Source organism: Citrus clementina, unplaced genomic scaffold (genome assembly GCF_000493195.1).
Source record: "Citrus clementina cultivar Clemenules unplaced genomic scaffold, Citrus_clementina_v1.0 scaffold_9, whole genome shotgun sequence".
NCBI lineage: Eukaryota > Viridiplantae > Streptophyta > Magnoliopsida > Sapindales > Rutaceae > Citrus > Citrus x clementina.
In genome coordinates, this window is record NW_006261964.1 from 21,293,001 (window position 1) to 21,299,049 (window position 6,049).

Here is a 6,049-nt window from a genome sequence, read left to right on the forward strand (position 1 = left end):
CGATGTGGTACAAAGGATTGTGCAGTAAAGAAATCAATGTGGCTTGGGACGAATTATTATTCGAGCATACAATTATGGAAGTCAGTTCCAATCTTTTAGTGGAGTAGATTTGGAATTAAATAATTGGGCTAGTTTAATTACATGCCTAATTATTGTAGCCACTATTGTATGTTCCCAAATGATCCCCGGGTTAGCTCATTTAATTGACTGCACCACTACTGGACTAATAAGCAAGATAACTAGCTATTTGGGTCAAAAGCCTAAATATATCATTTAGTGGGAGGCTCCATTTAATAAGCTTATGTATAAGGGGCCTTATGTTATTTTACATGGTGGGTCCCCTATTAAATGAAAAGTAACGTGAGTTTTATTTTGGGCATTATTTGGAGCCTAGGGTTTTCACTAAAGGGAGATATATAAGGCTTATTTTTCTCAACAGAAAAAAACAAGCAGCCACTTTATACAGATCAGAGAATAAGATTTTTCTCTCCATTATTGAGAGAAAAATTTTCTCGTGCTAGTTGCTTTGGTAGTGATAAAGGCGCCCACACGTCAAGTGCAGATCGAACCTGAGTCATAACCTGGAAGATCATTGGTGACAGTTCGTGATCTAGCAAGCGTGGTGGCGACGGATCGTGATCTAACAGGAGTGGTGGTGGCAGATCGTGATCTAGGAGCCTAAATCACTTCAGCGGAAAAAGCCAACTCGGATTTTCAAGGTACGATTTCTGGATTACGTATTCCTATATATTATATGAGAGCGGTCCTTAAAAGGTTTTATAAAATTTTAAAAACCGAATTTTTCCCCAACAATTGGTATCAGAGCCATCTCATATTAATATATAAGAATTTCGTATGAAATCATTCTTGATATTTATGTATTAGAGTGGCACAATTTATTCAGATATATATTATTTGTTTAATATATGAATAAAGCATGTTTTGGTTTGTCTTAATTCATAGTTAAATTTTCTGTTGTATTTTTCCTTTGGATCTGTAACAAGAGGGGTGGTTTTTTATCACCATGTTTCCCTCTTGATTTATTTTACTGTTATAGAAATTTTGTAAGCCAAAATTGGCATAGGAAATTTGTAATTCATCACTGGAAAATGAGATCGGAGCGACGGAGGTCGGCAATTTTGAAAGCGGCAACCAGCAGCAAGCTGCGCGCGGCTAGCAGCACATGCTGCCAGCAAGCGCGCGCTGCACGCACAGAGGCAGCAGCGCGCGGCTCGCAGCACACGCTGCCAGCAGCAGCGCGCAGCAGCCAGCGCGCGCGGGAAGCTTGGCTTGTGCGCGCAGCACGCGCTGGCACAGGCTGCTCGCGCAGAAAACAGCGTGGCCAGCAGCGCGCACTGCACGAGCAGCAAGTTCCGCGCGCGAGTTTGGTGCGTTTCCGGCGACGTGGCGGCGGGTGGTTTGGCGTCGGAGATGCGTCGGAGATGGCTGGCGTCTCTGAACAGTAGTAGCCTTTGTGATGATGGCGGCTGGGGAAATAAAAATATGGATTTAGGGTTTCATGGCTATTATCATGGAGGTCCCTATGGTTCTATAATTTGTATTTGGGCAGTCAAGTTTTAATTTTTTGCATTTAAGTCTAAAAACAGTTTTGGGCTTAAAGAATCCTAGTTTTAGGCCCAATTGAAATTTGGGCTTAATGGATTAAAAATGCATAGACAAAATTAAATACATTAAATTTATTTTTGGACCAAAAGTTTTATTTTAATAAAAAATAAAAAATAAAATTATTTAAAAATAAAATTATTTATTTATTTCTTTTCAAAATTAAAATTGGACCAATTATAAATTTAAAAGCCCAATTTCCCCTAGTCCATTAACAAAAACAAGATTATGGAAGATGGACATTGACAAGAAGCCCAATGAAGATTAGGCTTAGGGTTAATGTATTTTTCATTATTAGGAAAGCCATGAATTAAGATTATTTAATTGTTTTTCTATATGTTATGTTTTGGATGATAACATGCCATGATAACATGTCATATAGAATAGGTAGTGCCACTCTATGCATAATGATACATGTCATTCATTAATTATGAATTTCATTATATTGTTTGAAATTTGCATATGCTTAATAATATTTGATATCATCTAGATAATATTATAGGAAGCATGCAATTAACAATATGTATGTTTTAAAAAGGAAAAACCAATTTTAAAATATTGAGTGGGAGAGGGAAAATTCAAGATAATTTTCCCACGGGTTCCATTGTTAGTTCAATAATAAAATTATATATATACCTCGACTTCATGATACGGTGATGCTCCCTTCGGAGGGTATATATATTAGATATTTTATTTGATGAACTTCTTCAAAGATAAAATTGAAATATTTTTCAATCGATTGTTCACCCCAACGGTGACTATTGATATGAAAAATACGTAGATTGAAACAATGGTTATACACTCAACTAAAATTTGTTATTAACCTTCCCAACGAAGCTCTGTTAACAAATTTAGGCCCAAAAAGATAACGATAATTATTTATCATGTCTCTACATGAAAGTAAATAATCCAATGGGTAATTGGGTCTAGTAAGTATAGACATGACTTCCCCACCGGATAGCTTGTCAAAGCGGAACTAGATTATCGTTACAATAAATTAAAATGCATTTATGGTTTTATGCATTTTTGTCATTTATTGTGAATATTATTTCAAATTATTTATGCATGGATGTTTTATTTTTCAGAAAATGTCTTCCCTGAGCCCACTTACTATTATTCTGAGTCAAAACAAACTCACTGGAGAGAACTATATAGATTGGAAAAGAAATCTATTCATTGTCCTGACTGCTGAAAATTATAAATATGTCTTAACCCAGCCATGCCCCCCAGTTCCAGCAGATGATGCTCATAGAAATCATAGGAGGCTTTATGAGAAATGGCAAAAGGCCAATGAAATGGCAAAGTGCTACATTTTAGCCTCGATTTCTAATATTCTGCAGACCAAACATCAGAACTTGGAGACTGCCACTGAAATCATGGATAGTCTCCAACAGATGTTCGGGCAGAGTACTCGCTCTGCGAGACAAGCAGCGCTGAAAGGAATTATGAACAGTAAAATGGGGAAGGGCACAAGAGTTCGTGATCATGTCCTCAAAATGATGGACTATTTGAATGAGGCTGAGATTCAGGGAGCACAAATCGATGATAACTCAAAGATTGACATGGTGCTAGAATCTCTGCCAGAAACATTCAAGGAGTTTAAGGTCAATTATAACATGAACAAAAGAAACATGACCTTAACTGAATTGATGAACGAACTCCATTCTGCTGAAGAGATCTATCGTGCTGAGAAATCTCTGGGAAGCATAAATATTACTGAAAAAAGTTCATCTTCTGGGCCTAAGCCGAAAGGCAAAGGTAAGAAGAAAGCTGGGAAAAAGAGACCGTCTACCAAGCAAGATGGCAAGCTGAAAGGCAAATACTTCAAGTGTGGACAGAAAGGTCATTAGAAAAAGGATTGCCCTAAGATTGTGAAATCAGGTATGGGAAATCTTTTTTGTAATTGAGGCCTGTTTAGTTCAGAATCCTATTGACACTTGGGTGTTGGATTCAGGAGCAACTAATCATATTTGTAATTCACTTTATTGGTTTCAGGAAACCAGGAAAATAAGTGAAGGAAGCGTCAAGCTGCAGTTAGGGACAGGACAGTTCGTGTCAGCAGTGAAGACTGGATCTGTTTTATTATCTTTTAATAATGAGACTTTAGTTTTGAATAATTGTCTTTATGTTCCAGACATTAAGAGGAATTTAATTTCAGTAGCTTGTTTGTCAAAGCAAGGGTACACTGTAAATTTTGGATCCTCTGTTTCTATTTTTCATAATAAGAGACTTATTTGTTCTGGTACATTGGAAGATAATTTATATCATTTAAGTCCTATGATCCATTCTATGCATGACACAGTGATAAATAATGATGAGCATACACATTTATCTAAAAAAAAGAAATATTTCTTCCAACCAATGTTACCTCTGGCATTTACGCTTGGGTCATATAAACCAAAATAGGATACAGAGAATGATCAAAGATGGGCTCTTGGGTCCATTAAAAAATGAATCATTGCCACTCTGTGAATCCTGTTTAGAAGGGAAAATGACCAAAAGGCCATTCTCGGCCAAATGAGTACGTGCAACAGTGCCACTTGAATTGGTACATACAGATGTATGTGGACCAATCAATGTACAAGCTCGAGGAGGTTATGAGTATTTCATCACTTTCACTGATGATTACTCAAGATACGGTTATGTTTATCTGATGCGTCATAAGTCTGAAGCTCTTGAGAAATTCAAAGAGTATAGGACTGAGACAGAAAAGCAATTAGATAAGAACATAAAGAAACTTCGATCTGATCGAGGTGGTGAATTTCTCTCAGGAGATTTCAAAGAGTATCTGGTTGAAAATGGGATTATATCTCAATTGACTGCCCCGGGGACACCACAACAAAATGGGGTAGCTGAAAGAAGAAATAGAACTCTTTTGGATATGGTGAGATCTATGCTTAGTTATTCGTCATTACCAATCTCTTTTTGGGGACTAGCACTGGAAACTGCAGTTTACCTTTTGAACTTAGTTCCATCTAAGTCAGTGCCTAAAACCCCAATAGAATTATGGTCAGGTCGCAAACCAAGTTTACGACATTTCCGTATTTGGGGATCACCAGCACATGTGCTGAAACCAAAGGTAGACAAAATGGATTCACGTTCTGAGGTTTGTATGTTTGTGGGGTATCCCAAAGGAACAAGGGGAGGTTTATTTTATAGTCCTCAAGATAGGAAAGTGATCGTGAGCACACATTTCACTTCCCTTGAGGAAGACTATATGAATAACTTCAAACCTAAGAGTAAGGTAATACTTGAAGAACTGTCAGGTGATCAGGTTGATGCTCAGCTTTCAATGCCTGTTACAGAACATGAAGAACAGCAACAACCAGATGATCAACACAGGATTAACCCTGAACAACCATCACTTTTAGAACCTCGTCGTAGTGGGAGGGTAACTAGGTTACCTGCGAGATACATGCTTTTGGGAGAAACCTATACGGCTATCTCAGATGAACATGTACAAGATCCCACTAGTTACAACGAAGCTCTAATAGATAGAGATGTTGAATTTTGGAAAAAGGCCATGAATCAAGAAATGGATTCTATGTATTCCAATAAAGTCTGGGAACTTGTAGAGGCACCAAATGGGGTAAAACCTATAGGGTGCAAGTGGATCTACAAGAGAAAAAGAGGAGTAGACGGAAGGGTGGAAACATTTAAAGCAAGATTAGTAGCCAAAGGGTTTACTCAGAAAGAGGGAATCGATTATGAGGAAACTTTTTCTCCGGTTGCTATGCTTAAATCCATCAGGATTCTGCTCTCCATTGCTGCAATGCTAGATTATGAAATTTGGCAAATGGATGTCAAGACTGCCTTTCTTAACGGGCATCTTGAAGAAAACATCTACATGCAGCAACCAGATGGATTTATACAAAAAGGCCAAGAACACATGGTATGTAAGTTGTAGAAATCCATTTATGGATTGAAACAAGCATCCCGGTCATGGAACATCAGATTTGATCAAGCGATTAAATCGTTTGGATTCATTCAGAACATTGATGAACCATGTGTGTACAAGAAAATTCAAGAAAAATCTGTAGCCTTCCTAATTCTTTATGTAGACGATATTCTCCTAATTGGAAACGATATAGGAGTATTGACTACAATAAAGAGTTGGTTAGCGAAACAATTTGATATGAAAAACCTGGGAGAGGCAAGTTATATTCTTGGTATCGAGTTACTACGAGACCGGAAGAATAAAACTTTAGCCTTGTCTCAAGCGGTCTATATCGATAAAATATTGGCTAGATTTAGCATGGAAAATTCCAAGACTGGTTTATTACCATTCAGACATGGAATTACATTCTCTAAGGATCAATCACCTAAAACATCTGAAGAGATAGAGAGAATGAGACGAGTTCCCTATGCAGAAGCTGTGGGAAGTCTCATGTATGCCATGCTTTGCACTAGGCCAGACATCTGTTTT